The sequence below is a fragment of the Lissotriton helveticus genome, chromosome 5_1 (genome assembly GCF_964261635.1).
Source record: "Lissotriton helveticus chromosome 5_1, aLisHel1.1, whole genome shotgun sequence".
NCBI lineage: Eukaryota > Metazoa > Chordata > Amphibia > Caudata > Salamandridae > Lissotriton > Lissotriton helveticus.
The window spans coordinates 680,415,714-680,434,693 of NC_136065.1; positions in this window are offsets into that span (position 1 = coordinate 680,415,714).

Consider the following 18,980-nt stretch of genomic DNA (forward strand, 5'->3'; position numbering starts at 1 on the left):
GATAGTGTTTTACTTTTTATAGAAGAGAGAGCTGGTATGAGGCCGTCTTTGGTTTTTATTTGCCAACATGTTCATTGAGGACATCCAGGTCTGGATGATGTGTGAGAAGTGGTTGAGGCGTTGGATGTCTGAAGCACAGGAGACTCTCAAGTGGAGATGAGTTTCATTGGCATATTGGTGAATCCTGATTCAGGGTGGGCAGACAGTTCCGTTCCGCCCACGGAATGTGCGATAATTTGCACCTTCCAAAAAGAAGGCGGAAAATGGGGCAAATTATCGCACATTCTCAGGCGGAACGGAAGTTGGCCGCCCGCCTGCCTCCCGCCCGCCTTATTAAACTAGATTTACAGGCTACAAATAAAGTTAAATAAAACTTACCTTATTGACCTGCAAACTTCCCCATCGCGGCTTCTTCTTTGAAACTGCGCATGTGTGGGAGCCTGCGCATGCGCATTCTTTGCCAGGAAGGCAAGAGGCCTCTGATTTGTTTTGGGCTTTCGAGAGCGTTTGCGGTCTGATTAGATCGGTTACCGTCTGAACACATAAGTGTAGATCGGCAAGGATCCTTAACGCCGGCTGCTTCGGAATAAACATTGCGGCCAGGCGAGTGAGGCTTCAGCATTAGAGTGCAGAACGGCTGTGTGTACACATTGAGAGACCCTGACTGGGAATACGATCGCATAGGCATTTTCGATTACACGCTTTGCCTCGAGGTCGATAGAGGATCATAGACGAATTGAATAACTGGGACGGGGACAATCACGCATACCCGTCCAAGATAACTCTGTCTCACTAAAGTGGTGGTGTGTGAAGATCATCGTGAAAACTGCTCCTGACTGACCCACAGAACCCCATTGATTGAGCCCTGATGAGATTCCGTGTACTTGGTTCACGGATTCGAAACGCGTCGGCAGAATAGAAAGAAACATGAAACATACAGGATTGATTTCTGACTTTGATTAATGTTCCGAATTGTTTTGTGTTCTTCGATTTCTTCTTTGAACGTGTCTCTATCATTGTATTGAAATATTGTTCTTCTTGAATATGTGCAAAGATTTACTGTTTGCTATCTGTTTAATACGTACAGGTGTACAATATTGAAAAGGTGTACAATATTATTTTTGTGTGTCTAAGTAATATAGTTATGTATATGTGATTTTAGTATTGTTATATGTTGAGTGTCTTTCTCAAACATAGGATCACTTTGGCTGAAGTGTCCAAAATTTCTAAGCAAAGGGTATAAATAAAAGATACCGAACAAATCTGGAGTCCAGTTCGATTTGTTGGCTCAGATTGACGAGCATTTGAAAAGTGGTGGGGTTGGCACCTTGTTCTTTCAAAAAAAAAAAAAAGTTATTTGTGAGTAGAGCACCAAGTGTCTCCATGGAAAGTTTGAAGATGACAGCAGACTGTATGGAACACTAGGGGACTCCACACATGATAGGGATCTTTTGTGGCCTGGAGGGGTCCATGTGAATAAACTGGTTGTTGTAATGAGAGACCAATTTAGTAAATGTTATAGCATGTATGTATTTAGTATCAATGGATTCATGTATTAATGATAACATATATAGATCTCTGGGCACGAGCTGCACATGCTGCTGACACCGCACTTTGCTGCTAGTGTCCTTGTATTCTAGGTTCTACATTGACAGAATGTTTGAGTTTAAAGTTTCAAGCAGTTGGATACTAGTCATTGATGGGGCTGGTTACTTACCTTTCCTGCTGGGGACAGTTGTGCGAATAAAGTACCTTTCAATCTTCTTGGGTGTCCGTTGTGATTACATCACTGGTGTTGGTTGAAAAGGTAGGAGGAGATTCAGTGAAGGACATAACCTATGAATATCATTCCCAATTCGTGAGTGCATACGAGTCTGAGATGGTTGACTGTGTCGAAGGCAGCTGAGAGGTCCATTAGTATCAGGAGGCAAGGCTCATCTGTGGTAAAGAGGACATCATCTATGATGTGTAGAGTGGGGGGGGGGTCTCCATGCTGTAGTGTGATCTGAAGCCAGACTGTTAGCCCTGAAGGAAATGGGTAGAATGTATGTGATTTTGGAGTTGAACATGGACTCCTTTTTCAATGATCTTGATGATGATGGTAGGTGAGTGATGGGGGATTATTTTGCAACATCATCGGGGTCTAGTGTAGAATTTCTTAGGAGTAGAAAGATCTTGCCATTGTTGGGAGCTTCTGGGAAAATGCCTTGAGAGGCATTGACAATGCCAAAAAGAGGTAATAGAGCATCCCAGAGAGAGCTTTGATAAAGGGCAATGGTAAGACATAATCTTCATAAGAAGTGGTTTTAAGGGAGTTAAATATGTCATCCAGATACGGGAGAGTTAGGGCTTTGAAGGCTTGGCATTGGGATTTTACGGGAAGGGTTGGATGTGAGAGATGAAGCAGGCTTGGTATCGTTGAAGTGCTGTTGGATATTCTGCATTTGTTTTTTCTGAAGAAGAGGCTTATGGCATTAAACTTTTCTGTGGAGTGAGGAACAGGTTAGTCTGGCAGAGGGTTGATGCAGTGCTTAATTATCTTGAACAGCGTTCTGCTTCTGTTAATGGCTTCATTGATGATTATGATATGTAGAACCTTGCTTTGGCTGGTACGGTGAGCTTGTCTGTGTGTTGCGTGGAGGTCCTTCCGTATCAAGAAGTCCTCAGCAGTTCCGGTTTTGTTCCATGTTCTTGCCTTTCTGCAGATGGATCATTTGTCTGTAAGGTCTTTAGGATACCAGAGCTGAAGACTTTGGCTTGACTTTCTATGTTGTAATTGGGATGTGGAGGTTCACATAGCGTTAAAAAAATCCTGTAGTTGTGTAGAAGGGTGTTGAAATCAGAAATGGAGTTGATGGGGTGAGATATGATTTCAAGAATTAGGTTGTCTATGCAAAAGCCTTTGATTGAGCAGAAGGTTTGTTTTTCCCTTTTGTGTATACCCTGGCTTGTTTGTAGTATGTTGTGCAGGGAGATAGGGATGGCAAAGGGGTCAGTCCATTCCAAAGGTATGGGTGGTTTGCATTGGATTGTTGGTGATGTTGATAAGAAAAGGTCCAGGATGTGGCCTTTGGAGTGTGTTGTTGTGTTACATGCTGTACCATGTTAAGTATATCAATGAGGTCGAAAAATTGTGTTTCTTGTTTTCTTTTGGGCTTGGGTTGTCTGGGAGGTTGAAGTTGACTAAGAGGGTTGTGTGGGTATTTTGGATGGATGAGATGGCGAACGTTCCTGCTGTCGTGAACGTCCTACTCCAGCACCAACATTTTCTCTTTGTCAGGCACCAATTCTGTTGTGTCAAATGTTTCTGGCCCCAGTTTATCAAGTAAAGATCAAAGACTATTGAAGAAGAATTGAAACATAACCAACACCCATACACAAGTATTGCAAGACCACCTGCAATGGGACACATCTCCTGTCATGTCCTCTCAGAAAGGACATTGTTATATCAGTAGGTCAGCGGTCTAGCTGGTCTAGACAGAAGTGAGATGCCAGGAACTTCCTGGGAGGAGACAGAAACTACTGGTTTCCCCCCTCACTACATTAAGGGAAGCAGAGAGAAGAGGATGTGTGAAGAGTAGCTCCACATCAGTAGGCCATGTTTAAGAGCTGAGAAATTAATTAAGAGTGTTATGCTTGCCAATGCTGGGAAGAGACACCAATCCAGAACAGAACATCTACCTTCTTAACGATGCCAACAACACAATGAAATGGCAGATCATACATGGGACACAATACACTTTTCTCTCTTAAAAAATAAAGGTAAAAAAAGCAATAAAGAAGTCAAGCAATGGCACTCTAGTCTAAAATAGATGACATTGTAACATACAGCACTACCCGTTTAACAACAAAAGAAGTATTTCAACATCAAACAAAGGGGCGTTTTTACAAACTCCTATCACCTTTGGAACATCACTTTTTCTTTGTTCCTGTGGCGATAGGGGCTGTGCCTTATTTACAAGGCAGCGTTGAGCCACTTAACATTGTTTAACGCTGCCTTGTAAATAAAGGCCCCTTTCCCACTATGCTTAGTGTGAAAGGAGAGGGCAATGTTTGTTGCCGTGGGCGGTCCAACGCAACACCCATTGATTCTGACGCTGCCCCCTATTTACAAGGGAGGCATAAATAGGAGGCAGCACCAGAATTAAGACCAGGGAAAACTTGGTCTTACCCTGGAGCAACAAGGAGAAATGTTATATTTCTCCTAGTTTTTGCAGTTTTCATGTGTGCTGGTTGTGCAGCACACATGAAAACAGCAAAAGGCCAATGATTGTTTATGTACAGGAAGGTCCCCCTTCCTGCACATGAATACCATTTTATTTATTCTGTTTTGCAACTTCTATGTGTGCTGCACTAAGCAGCCCAGATAGAAGTTACAAAACTGCATTTCAAGATTGTTATGTGCAGAAAGTGGGACCATCCTGTACATAAAAAATCTTCCCCTGCACGCAGACACCCTAGCACTATGGTGCAAGGGTGCCTGCGTTGGAACTAGGCTGCTAAGTGTAGCGCCAATGCAGGGGGAAATGCAGGGCTGCACCATATTCTTGTAAATATGAAGCAGCCCTGGGTTTTTGAAGTGGTGGAGTGAAGCGTTTAGCCAGGAAGGCTGACACCTCACTCCGTCACATCCCTTGTCAAGTCAAGTCAAGCCAAAGACTGCTTTATTCGATTTTGATTAAAAAAAACATATAAGCACAATAAAAAAGATTTTAAAAAGTTGCCAAGATAATTACATAATCATGACTATGAATCATCATTTATACAATTTGCACCAAACACATTAAAATAATAAAAAGCAACACATATTATGTACATAGATATATTTGACTTACTTGAGCAATAATTAAAAATTAATGCATGGTATTCCTATATCTGATTACAGCTTTTAAAAATTACGACATGGCCAACATGATCAGTTCATTCTCCAACATTTGAAGCCTGAAGAGTGCTGTTATACATTGTCTGAGACCTCAGTTCTTCAGAATGGATATTAGGAACCTTCTCCTTGGTAGATCATAAAGTTTACCAAAAATATGCAATGTAACAACGATTGGGTGGAAATATCATCGCATGGACATAGGGACAGATTTTTAGACCAAGAGTTTACCTCTGGAAATGTAACCTGTCTAAAAAAGGTCCCCCCACGAAAACGTGTAAGTAACATGCGAGAATAACAACTTTGGACCTGTATTAAGTAAGATAGAATTCCCTGGTTTTGCAACATCAGGTGGTTCTCCGTAACTGAGATCTTACTTTTCTCTGAAAGCCACAGCTTGTTCCCTAAGTAATTTAAACAAGTTTCTTTCAAGTTCTTCCTTGATATGCTTTCTAAGCAGTTTGGAGAGTCAAAATATTCCGGGTAACCAATGTCATAAAAAAATCTTTTTACATACTTAATCCAAGATATCCTGGTGGCTCCCTCTAGTTTGAGGCAATCCTTGATTATGTCTCTATTAAAACCAGTCTCCCTTGTAAATATACCCCAAAGTTCCTCAGCACACATGATCTGACAGTGTGGATCCCACTGTACACTAGACTAGAGCATAGCTACATGTGCAATAAGCCATGTATTTGAAACTCAATTGGAAAGAAGGCAGCATACACATGAACTTCTATATATTCTAGGAACGCCACAAAACCACTTAATAACGTGATTTTGATGAAAGGTTTGGCCATGCTATGTGGTTTGCAACTGAACAGTCCACTATTTAACCACCATTGTGGTACATGACTGAACAAACATAGGCCAGCCACACATATCGCACTTAAGTATAACCATATATCAAAATGGTACACAAGCCTAAATAGCACATCTCTCTACTCATAAAAATGACAAAATACCCATGAACCCCCACTTCAGCCTAAGGTAGGGAGCTAGTACCAGCCACTCGTAGAAAATACTGTAATAAGTCCTCCAAATGCAAAACTACTGCATAACAATACCTTCACTGATACACACTTACCAAAGAACACGCACTGCCATCCAAAGTGTGATGTGCTTTGCCATCCACCCAAAGTAGTGCCTTCCAGGGATACAGCATCATTTTATTTCATTGTTAACATAAAAGTAGGAAGCATTCACAACTCCATGTTCAATGGTCACAGTGCAAGCAGGGTTAACAGACCACAACCATAATGGTTAAGGCAGTGGTGGCTTGTTGACACATTAGGGATCTCCATCCATATTTTAATGTCTGTCATTGTTTGACAGTGGCGTCAGAAAAAAAAGAACCAGGGGCACCTGTTATTGAATGTTGCAAAATACAAAGTTCTCCTCTTATGTCCCTTAGGAAATTATTTTTTATCAAGAATGGAGCTAATTAATGCACAACCAAGAAACTTCCAATTCTACAGAAAAGTTACTTTTCAGCAAGACCCAGTGTGCACATCTAATAATAATCAATGAAACAACCAACTCAATTATATGAGGCAGAGAGAGTATATTGATACATAAATGTTCATGCATCATTAATGCTTGTTACTCAGAAACAAAAATCATAAATGTAATTTTTCTTGTGAAACAGCTTAGGCAATCAAATCTGTCGCTACTACAGGAGAGTACCAATTAGGGTAGGTTGACCAGAGAGTTCCTACAAATAAAGGAGATGTATACAAAAGAATCTTTTCTGGATGCCATTCAGCCACCCATGGCGAGGAAATTGTATGCGGGATGGATGGGGGAACCTACCTCTGGTAGAGTACACTATCTCATGGGCCCCGGAGATTTCGAGTTTCTGCCCCTGTTGGAAACAAACGGATGAATTGAGATGCACATGTTATTCTTTTGCCCGGCATATGCATTACCCCGCAAACCCTGGGTAATTCAGCTATGTAAAAATCTAGGCTTTACCCGCTGCGCCGTGGCATTCAGAGTTTTAAAATAGGATACCGAACCTGTAATTGTATTTTGCGGTATCTCGCTTTTTAAATGCTATGTGGCTCATTAGGAGAAGATTTTTATTAAAATCTATATAAGGGAGGATTATTTAGGAACACCTGGTTCTCCACAGCGACTTTGTATTTTTAATGTTTATATTGGTTACTTCTTGTTTTCTGTTTTATTTCTTTTTAACCATGTACATATTATGAAATTGTAATCATTGTATAAATTGTGTGTATCGTGGGAATGCTAATTATGTACTTTTATGGCCGAAATAAAGTTTTTACAATACAACAATAGAATAAATGTAATTTTAGATAAAACGATTTTAGGTAAGATGCCTGAAGTGAAAAACTGCAGAGTGCAAGTAGTAAGTGAAAGTAATGGAAATGTGCACCGCAAAAATATAGATTTAAAACATCAGCATTTTGGCTGTTAGATTATTATTTGATGGAGCGAATGCATGTTTACTTATTTTAGCTCCTTTTATGTATACAGTTTCTATGAGTCCAAAACCAATAATAGTATCTACATTTGGACCCCTACCCTTATGACTTCAGTGGGGTCTTCCTCGTGACATAAAAAGGTGGCTCCCTAGAAAATAAAATTAAAACTAAAATGAGCATGGTGCAAACAAATAGATATTACATAGCCCTGGTCCATAAAGTGAGACCCTTCTTACCTAGAAATTGTTGTCACCAAATGGAGTAATGCAAAAAGAACAATTGAAGGACAGAATAGAGAACAAGGTCATACATTCACCCCAGTACAGAGATCTGGGCCTAAATCCATCGTTTATTTGCTCCCTATGCCATTCCAGTTTGAACCCAGCCATATGCAAATCAGCCTTGATCCTGCGCTCAGTGGGAACAGTCCAGCTCGAACTACCAGGCCAGGTCCTCACTGGACTGAAAACAAGCATCCTAGGACCTGTTTCAGGGTTTCACCCATTATCAGCCAGGATAGGTTGATTCAAACCATGATCGTAGGATATTGGGGAATTGATGAAGAAAGACAAATACACCCTATAGATTGTCCAAAGACATGCCAAAGGTGGGTGTGAAAAGTCAAAAAAGCATGAAAGTCCATTTGAAGAGTATAGTGAGGCCAAATATCCTCGTTCATCGAGTTCAGTCATATATGTCACCTCCATGGGGGTTGTGTGAAATCTGCTCAATGACTTGTATTGTATTTTTGTTAGTGTGTGTACATGTTCCTGGTAATATTTTGACTAAGGGTGCTCCCTTCTTGTTACATTTATCCTAGTACAATGTTGTAGTGTTCTTGTGTTCACTTTCTGGGTGTCTGACCTATGTAAATAAGATTGCAAGGACAACATACTGCATATTTCCTATTGCAATAGTTACAGTTCATGAACTTTTTAGGGTGTTTTTATTGTGCCCATGACAAAGGATCATCTTTCTAGATAGTACTTACAAAAAATGCACTAGCTACATCTGAATTATCCCACAACGGGGAGAGGGGCACTGAGAGCACAGAGTGTGAGGACTTTCAGAAGGGAGGGCTGCTCTAACCACTGTGCCTTCTATCAGGCCGGGTCACCCCTCCTGCTCCCGACGATTCCTGCCGCCGCTGCCCTGAGCGACCCAGCCGCCGCTGAGCCGCCCGCCTGTGCTGTTTCCCGCGGCTGCCTCTCTGCGGCCCCGCCCACCTGCTACCCATTAGCCGCCCCGCTCCCGCCACCCAGCTGACCCGCCCTCCCGGCTCCTGATTTAAGGGGACCGCAGCACGTGTTTCAGGAGTGACCACTGTGCCTTCTACCAGGCTGGGTCACCCCTCCTGCTCCCGACGATTCCTGCCGCCGCTGCCCTGAGCGACCCAGCCGCCGCTGAGCCGCCCGCCTGTGCTGTTTCCCGCCGCTGCCTCCCTGCGGCCCCGCCCACTTGCTACCCATTGGCCGCCCCGCTCCCGCCACCCAGCTGACCCGCCCTCCCGGCTCCTGATTTATGACGCCCCCAGAGCGACCGCGCAGCGGACGCGCGCAGCGGGAGCACCGAATGAGCGCCGAAGGTGCGCCAAAGGTAAGCCCGTCTGCGCCCGTCCGCGCCTGGCCCGCGCCCAGCGCCAGGACCCCTGGCCCCCACCGACGGAAGCCGAGCCGACGGACCTACAACGCCACCGAACTCAACGCACTCAACACCGGCCGAACCCCGGGCTGCTACCGAGCCACACCGAGACGCACCCACGGACCCTTCAGCTGCCACTCCTGCAAGTTCACCTGCAACCGGACCCACGCTACACCAGCACCCACCAAGCCGAACTCCAGCAGCACCCACCTGAAGTGCATCCTGCTCAACACCCGCTCCGTCCACAGACACGCCGTCGAGCTCTGGAACCTGCTCGACACCACAGCCCCAGACGTCGCCTTCCTCACGGAAACCTGGATGAACGCCTCCTCAGCGCCCGACATCGCCATCGCCATCCCGGACGGCTACAAGATCATCCGGAGGGACCGCGTCAACCAGACAGGAGGAGGCATCGCCATCATCCACAGGAACACCATCCGCATCACGACCGACACCGACGATACCCTCGCACCCGCCGAACACCTGCACTTCCAAATCCACGTCAACCCCAAGACCACCCTCAGAGGCACTCTCATCTACAGACCCCCGGGACCACGCACACAATTCAGCGAAGACATTGCCGACTTCATCAGCCCGCACGCCCTCCCCTCCGCCGACTACATCCTCCTCGGGGACCTCAACTTCCACCTGGAGAACAACAACGACCGCAACACCACCACCCTGCTGGACAACCTCGCCAACCTCGGACTCAAGCAACTGGTGACCACCCCCACCCACTACGCCGGACACACACTCGACCCGGTCTTCTCCTTCAGCAAGGACATCGCCTTCAGCCACGCCACGGGACTCCACTGGACGGACCACAGCTGCGTCCACTTCAGCTTCAGAAGGACCACGCTCCACCATCACCAGCAACAGGTTCCCCGCAGAAGCTGGAACAAGATCACTGCAGACCAGCTCGCTACTTCCCTGAGCAAGAACCCTCCCACCAGCACAACGAACCCCAGCCAAGCGGCCACCAACCTCACGAAATGGATCAGCGACTGCGCAGACGACCTCGCCCCTCTGAAGACCCCGCCGAGCAGACCCGGCAGCAAGAAAGCACCATGGTTTAACGACGAGCTCAAGAGCTCCAAGAAGAACTGCAGAGCATTCGAGAAAACCTGGCGCAGAGACCCAACACCGGACAACATGACTGCCCTCAAGCTCGCCACCCGAAAACACCACCAACTGATCCACGCCACCAAGAAAACCGCATTCAAGGAACGACTGGACAACAACGCACACAACAGCAAAGAACTCTTCAACATCGTGAAAGAGCTCTCCAACCCCAACGCCGGAAACAACGACATCACCCCTTCGCAAGACCTCTGCAACTCTCTCACCTCCTACTTCCACAACAAGATCGCGGACATACACAACAGCTTCAGCACTCAACCGACGCACGCCACGACCGAACCACCGCCCCCCACAACCACCCTCCGCGCCTGGACCCCGATCAGCACCGAAGACACCATCAACACGATGAACTCCATCCACTCCGGATCTCCGACAGACCCCTGCCCTCACCACGTCTTCAACAAGGCCAACGCTGTCATCGCACCCCACCTGCGGGACATCATCAACACCTCCTTCGACACCGCTACCTTCCCAGAGAGCTGGAAGCACGCCGAACTCAGGGCCCTACTTAAGAAGCCATCAGCCGACCCCACCGACCTCAAGAACTACCGCCCCATCTCGCTGCTCCCGTTTCCAGCAAAAGTCATCAAGAAGACCGTTAACAAGCAACTAGCCGCCTTCCTCGAGACGAACGGCTCCCTCGACCTCTCGCAGTCTGGCTTCCGGGCCAACCACAGCACCGAGACCGCCCTGATCGCAGCTACCGATGACATCCGAGCCCTGCTCGACAACGGAGAAACAGCGGCCCTCATCCTCCTGGACCTCTCCACGGCCTTCGACACTGTCTGCCACCGTACCCTAGTACAGCGCCTCAGCAACGTCGGAATCCAGGAGAAGGCACTGGAGTGGATCATCTCCTTCCTCGCCGGAAGGACACAGAGAGTCCGCCTCCCCCCGTTCAGATCGGAGACCACCGAAGTCATCTGCGGCGTTCCTCAAGCCTCCTCGCTCAGCCCAACACTCTTCAACGTCTACATGAGCCCCCTCGCAGCCATCGCACGCCAGCACAACCTCAACATCATCTCCTACGCCGACGACACCCAGCTGATCCTCTCCCTCACCAACGACCCCGCCACCGCCAGAGCCAACCTACACGAAGGGATGACAGACGTTGCCAAGTGGATGATGAACAGTCACCTGAAACTGAACTCGGACAAGACGGAAGTCCTCATCCTGGGATCTTCACCCTCCACCTGGGACGACTCCTGGTGGCCCCCCGCCCTGGGCAGCGCACCCAAACCCACAGACCACGCACGCAACCTGGGCTTCATCCTGGACTCCTCCCTCTCCATGACCAGACAAGTCAACGCCGTCTCCTCGTCGTGCTTCAACATCCTGCGCATGCTACGTAAGATCTTCCGATGGATCCCCACCGAGACCAGGAAGACGGTCACCCAGGCCCTCGTCACCAGCCGTCTGGACTACGGAAACTCCCTCTACGCCGGAACCACCGCCAAACTCCAGAAGAGACTCCAGCGGATCCAGAACACCTCAGCACGACTCATCCTGGACATCCCCCGCCGCAGCCACATCTCCGGACACCTGAGAGACCTGCACTGGCTCCCGGTCAACAAGAGAATCACCTTCCGGCTCCTCACCCACGCACACAAAGCCCTACACAACCAAGGCCCAGGATACCTCAACAGCCGCCTCAACTTCTACGCTCCCAAACGCCAGCTCCGATCGACCAGCCACGCCCTCGCCCCCGTCCCCCGCATCCGAAGAGCCACCACAGGAGGAAGGTCCTTCTCCTACCTGGCCGCCAAGACTTGGAACTCCCTTCCGACCCACCTCCGCCTGACCCAAGACCACCTCGCCTTCAGGAAGCAGCTCAAGACCTGGCTGTTCGAGCAGTAGCGGACCCCCTCCCCCCAGCGCCTTGAGACCCTCCGGGTGAGTAGTGCGCTATATAAATGCTTTGATTGATTGATTGATGTATATTCTGACCAAGCTTAAGAGCGAGCAAAGGTTTATCAGAAATGTATCATGCTACTTCTACTGAGTGCCGAATGTGTGGAGATGATTACTGCCTCCTATCATATTCCATTGCTTGTACTAATGCATTCCTTATCAAGGGCTACAGTGATACCATTCCAGGATTTATTTATTTATTTATTATAAAGTTTTGTATAGCGCGAACAAGACCCGTGGGTATCAGAGCGCTTAACATAAAAAAGTAGGTTACATATAAACAAAATACTAACACTTATAAAAACAAACAGATACGAGGTAGATGATAATATGATTGTGATAGTGCGTAAATATATACATATTCCTAATATACGTGCAATTTGCAAATAAGAGGTAAGTTAAGGCTTAACTTATGTCATAAGCCATATACACAGACATAAATGAGGTAGGAGATTATAAGGTTATGGCTGTGAGATAAAGATATACTTTCACGTTGACCTGAGGTAGCGGTAAGGATACATCTTAGTCTAATACAAAGCGCCAATCTTGTGTCATCGATTAGCCTTCATATTATTCATGTTGAAGCTTACCCATCTGAAGACATAAATGTACTGTATTAGGGAAGCACTAAGTTATAACAGTGAATAAAAATCGTCCCTATGTAAGGTATTTACTCATCATATGGATCTTCACTTCCCGCTTAAATGTTGCAATATTATGAATCTTCCTAATGCTTGGAGGGAGTGAGTTCCAGATTCTTGGGGCCGCTCCTGAGAATGCTCTGTCATAAGTCTTTTTCTTTCGGAACATGGCTGGCCGCAACAGCAATTCCTTGGCACTCCTAGCTGGTCTGTTACCTCCAGATAACTCAATTTTCTTGGCTAGGTATCTTGGAGTGTTGAAGTGGAGCGCTTTATGGGTGATACATGCTAACTTCATTTGAATTCTGGCTTCATAAGGTAGCCAGTTTAATGCTTTCAGGTGAGGAGATATATGATCAAATTTCCTTGATCCCGTGATCAGTCTTGCCGCTGCGTTGAGGCAGGCTTTTAGTGGTGCTGTGGATGTTTTTGGTAAGCCTGCTAAGGTGGAACAACCATATTCAATCCTAGAGATAACTAAGGATTGGATTGCCAGTTTTAGATCGGCCTCAGAGATGTAAGGTTTCAGTTTCCTTAAGTAGTTAAGGTGGAAGCGTGCACTTTTAGCCATTGAATTAATGTGGGCTTTCATGTCGAGGTTCTCATCTAAGGTGATTCCTAGTGATTTGGCTGATTTGACTAGGGTTGGGGTGCAGTTTAGCGCAGTCACCAGTTTGGTCCATTCCTTTATTTCCATATGGCATCTTGGTGGTGCAATTAGTAGGAACTCTGTTTTGTGAGCATTTAGCTTCAGATGATTAGTAGTTAACCATTGCAATGCCATCCCTAGTGACTCATTCATTAGATCAATGTCTTCAAGGGAAGCGATCTTTATGTAAATTTGCGTGTCATCTGCATACATGTGGTAAGATATCTGTGATTCTCGGAGAATTTCTGTAAGGGGTTTGACATACAAGTTAAATAGATCTGGGGATAGCGTTGATCCTTGAGGGACTCCTAATGAGTTGGGGCATGGAGGTGAGATTGAATGGTTGACCAGGAATCGTTGTGTTCTGTTCCGTAGGAAAGAATTAAACCATTTCAGCACATTTCCAGATAGTCCCATTCTATCTTGGAGCCTGGTCAGTAGTGCTTCGTGATTTACCGTGTCAAATGCAGATGACAGGTCCAGGAGAATCAGTAGGCATGCTTGATTTTGGTCTAGGGCTTGTAGCGCGTCATCAAAAATATGGAAGATCGCTGTTTCCGTGCTGTGACCTGCTCTGAATCCTGATTGGCAATCGTCTAGTAAGGAGAACTTGGTGATGTGTTGGCTTAGTTGACCCTGCACACATTTCTCAATTAGTTTGGCCAGTAAAGGGATGTTGGTCACTGGGTGAAAGTTATTCGGATCTGTTGCATCCGCTGTAGGTTTTTTGATTATGGGAACCACTTGACCTGTTTTCAGGCAGTCAGGTAAGATCCCTTGTGATAATGATGCGTTTATTATTTTGGTCCAGATTGGAACCACAATGTGGCTGATTTCTCGTAAACATTTTGCAGGAAGGGGGTCGTGATAGTGGTTATTAGGTTTGATTTCCGACAGCGTTTTGGCGATCTTGTACTGGTCATATAATTCGAATGTGTCCCAATTTGCCTTGTTTTTTGTCTTAGTACATTCTATTGACAAGTTGGCATCGCTCATAGGCAAATATTGGGTAGGGAGGTCAGCCGCGGCGTTTGTGAGCTCTACTTCAAGCGATTTTGCCTTCTCCGTAAAAAATGTGGAGAATTCTTCACAGCCTAAAGGTGTATTTGTATTCTCTTGGGCGAATTTGGCTAGTTTGTTTGATTGTTGCTTTAGTATTTCAAAGAGTTTTCGTGGTCTGTTTTTGGCATTATCCAGTTCTAATCTTATAAATTCCTTTTTGGAATTGAAGACCTTTTTGTTATATTGGTTTCTAATTTTTCTAAGGGCTTTCAGCTCAGGGGAAGACGGGTGTTGTCTCCATTTCCTTTCGGCCATTCTCAGTTTCCTTCTGTCTTCATTCAGCGATCCATTAAACCAAGGATTTTTTGTCTTCTCCGTGACTCTTTTCAGTTTTAATGGCATGGTGTTGTTGACTATATTTCCGACTGATGTTATGTAGTGATCCGTTAGCTCATTTACATTCTGTAGATAGTTAGGTGGCTTTAGGTCTCGCTCACAGCATTCAACCAGTAGTTCAATATTAGATTATTTTGTGTCTCGAATCCATTTTTTGAACTTGAAGGGTTGCACGGTCATGCCCTTTTTCACTATGGGTATCGCAAATGTTATGGCATGATGATCGGACCAATCACATGGGGCTATAGAGAGGATCGATGTATCTTTGTCTCTTGCAATAATCCAGTCTAACGTCGCTCCTTTCAAGTGTGTAGGTTGCGTGCATGCTTGGGTTAGGTTTAGCTCAACAAGGAAATCTTTAAGCGTATTAACCTGTTTGTCATTGCAGTCGTCCCAATGTAAATTGAAGTCGCCTAGGAATATGTTATTGGCATCGGTGTTAGAGTAGGCAGTTATGATCTCCATTAACTGTTCTGTGAACTTTGCGTTATCTCCTGGAGGATGGTAAAATGCATGCAAGTTGCATCTTTGATTGCTTGCCGCTCTTATATTAAGCCCTAGGTATTCGCAAGATTCTAAGGGGTCGTCTTGAATTTCTTTGACCTCAATCTCCGATCGGTGGAGGCAGGCTATACCTCCTCCTGTCTTTTTTAGTCTATCTAGCCTCACAATGTTATATTGAGGTGGTACTAAGAGATCCATGGTTGGAGATGATGATTCCGTTAGCCAAGTTTCAGTAAGGATTGCCAGATCAATTTCCTTGTTGATGATGAGGGCTGCTATGTCTGATGCATGTTTGGTAGCCGATCGACAATTGAGTAGAAGGCAAGTCAGGGGTTTCCCTGAGTTACTGAGGTTCATATTTTTGGATTCGGATGTTATTAACTGGACATGTTGTAGATTGTGGAGATTGGGTTTTCTGTTATTCTTTCTGGATGTTCTGTTAGAATCGATCGTTACTGTTTTGATTCTTTCCTCACTCTCATGGTCCGATGGATCATATGTTTGGAGTACAGCAAGTATTTCCTCCTTTGTCAAGGACTTCGTCCTATCTGGACGGTTGTGTCTATTTGCTCTTTGCATGGCCATCTCGTTAGTTTTTCTTTGTGAGGAGTGTATGAGATTCTGGATATGCGTGACCTTAGAGTGCGTGCTTACCGTCATCTCCCCAAAAATTTCAATTTTTTGTGAGGTATTACTTGCTTCTTGTGCCAGGTTGCCGACTAGCTTCTGGAGCTCTTTAATATCTTTCTGGTTTCGAGGAGGCTTCTTAGGGATGATTAATCTGTTTATCCGGGGTTTGCATTTTGCTCTTATCTGTTTTTGATCTGTTCTCAGTGCCGCAGTCCTTTTCTTTATATCCCTTGTTTGGTTCTCAGTTCTGTTGCTATTTGAGATGACGAGAGTGTTATCTAGGTTATGTGATGCTAGGGGTGTTTTTGTGGGTGAGGATCTACAAGACTCTAGCATTGTACTTGAGAGATGTAGCGGAGCGTTGGTATCTTCTATCTTCTTCGATTCTCGATTAACATAGAGTGATTCACTCAGGGTCGATGTACGCTCTATATGGGAAGTCGCATCTTTTGGTGGCGGCGTTTGTTCTTCCCTTCTGAGCTGGTCCTGCTCTTTGTTCACATGATTAATAGTTCTCTCTGGCCTTTCTATCTCGTTCTCCGGTACAATCAGATCTATTTCGATTCTATCTCTCGGACTAGCAGTTTGATCATGGTGGCCTCCAGTTCGATTGGCGTCTCTGGTAGTAATAATATCATTGTTGTCAGGAGTGTCTTCTGATGGGGTCTGGTATTGTTGATAACTTAGTCCCTCTAGTGAATCTTTTATCGTTTGGAATACCTTGACAAACTTCTCTAGTTTGCTGTTCCCTGCTTGTATCAGCACTATTCCGGTTTTGTAAATGGTAATGCATAGTTCTGCTCGACATCTTTTTGATGATGAGGTCGTTATTTTTGTGCCATGTGGGATGTTTTTCATAGCTTTTATGGAAAGCATTCTTGTAATGGCAATGCGCCATTTAGCCGTTTTATTTGTGTAGAATATGAGGTCGTTCAATATAATGCCTTTAACTATATTGAAATAAGGGTCAGAGAACAGTGTGTCCGTTTTTTTTTTCTTAGGGTGTTATGTTTGAACTTTTTGGCTGCGTTTTTGGTTAGATTAGAAGGATATTCTATGCTCAAGGCATTAGGGCCAGCAGCCGCTAGATGACTTTCGTCCATTTTAGCTCTGCGTTGTAGGTCTTATGGTGACTCTTCTCTGTTGATTCCGAATATTTCCCCTACTGATGTAGTATAGTTGTTCATATAGATAAAGATTTCTTTTTCCAGGTCTTAAGGTGATTCTTCTCAGTCTGACTCCTAATTGCTCTAGCGATGGTAGATATAGCTTTCCTCTTTCGCGTTGGTTCCAAATAAGAGTAATTAATTAAATAGCCCTTGTTGTGTTCTGGGTAGTATGGTGTAAGGAGAGGTGTGGCGCCGCGGCCAGGGCGACTGACGCTGGAATCTGGGGACCACGGTTCGATCCCCGGCTCCAGCGGCAGGTTAGCCCAGCACCATGTGACTCTGGGCAATAGCTCGCTTAATCTTCCCGACGGCCCCCAGCGCCTAGAGACCCTTACGGGTGATTGTGCGCTTTACAAATGTGGACTTTACTTTAAGTCAAGTTTTTTTACAATATGTCCGCTGTTTTGGTTGTGCTTCTGTGGAGAGAGGACCTTCTCTATTTCCCCTTCCCTCACCGGATCAGGGTCTAGGTTGGCTCCTTTCTCTATTTTTAGGATTTCGTCAGGCCCCTTTCAGTGTTAAAGCTGGGTTGTTGTCTCTCTATCTTCATCCGTGCGGTCGCCATTTTAAGGACAGGCGTGATTCCACTAGGCATCCATATCCTTTCAAAATATAAAAGTTCCTCATCGATATTCCTCGTATCTATTTCAGAATAAAACTCTTCCACTCATGTTCAATCTTGTCTTTGTGTATTTCTGCCCGCGTCTCCTGTTACCGCTTCAGTCGCCCATCTCGACTTTGTCTGAGTTGGCCGCCATCTTAGGGTCAGGCACGCCGTATCTGGATGTCAGTTTCTATTTTCTGAATTCCCAGGCAGCGGTGATTAAAATAGAAACGTCTCCGATTGTCAAGTCCTCCAGTACGCCGATGGTTCCGCCTGGGAGATCCAGACAAGAGCTTCGACAGTGACTCTCTCGTCTCTCACCTCCTTATCCCTTGTCCGTCTATAGTTTCCTTCCCATCCTCCGGTGCAGGATTCTCGGCAGTGCGTTAAACAAAACTTCACGACGCTCCCTTGCTCCTTATGTTGCGCCCCAACAGCTGCTCCGGGACGTGCCCCGTTCCGCGTTCCCCGCCAAGGCCCTCTCCTGCCTCAATTCACAGACTCTATGACTAGTCTGTCTCCCCAATGCTCCTCTGTGGGACGGTCCATCGGATTCACAAGATCCGCTCCCGACACACTGCAATCGTCTTCAAAAGGATCCTCAACAATCGCATCTGTGGTCTGGCGCCTCATTCCGGAGCCGCTTCTCTGTACTCACTCTGGCCGATCCCCTGACTCCATCGAACCAACCGCTTGTCGAAATGCCCAGTGGTCAGACAAAGGAGATCGCAGTAAGTAGAGCTCCAAATTCCATCTTTTTGGCATGTGTCGCCAGATTCTGTATTCCGGTCCAGGTAGGTGGAAGGCAGGTAGGCAGGCTGGGTGGTTTATCAGGGATTTACACCCGAAGGTGATCCCTAAACCTGGAGCTCCTCAGTCCAGCTCCTCCTCAGGCGGCCATTTTGCCTTACAGGATAAGTTGACAACTGTCTTCTATCCAATGATCTCTGTATCTATAAGAGAGGAGGAAACATGATTAAGTAGGAGACTGATCCCATTAACATTGTTCCCCCAAAACCTGGATGGCATGATCTTTTTTCTAGCTTACCATCTACTTAGCTGAGTGTTCTCACTGCATCATCCTCAAAATCAGGATATAAATGCGAGAAAAAAGTGATATACTTAGGATGCCTTTACCTGCCCTATTATTTGTGGCTCCTCTCCTGTCTCTGACAGCTACAGAGAAGGAAACTTTTCTTACATCTGCAGTGCCTGTGACTGCACCGTGTATGTACAGTGACAGCTCTCCACCACTTTCTGTTGCACCCCTTTGCGGTGGGGAGTGAAGGTAAAATATTGCATCTTTTGCCTGCTACCACAGCTCCAACAGGGGTTTGGCTCACCATGTCTGCTCATGCGCAGTA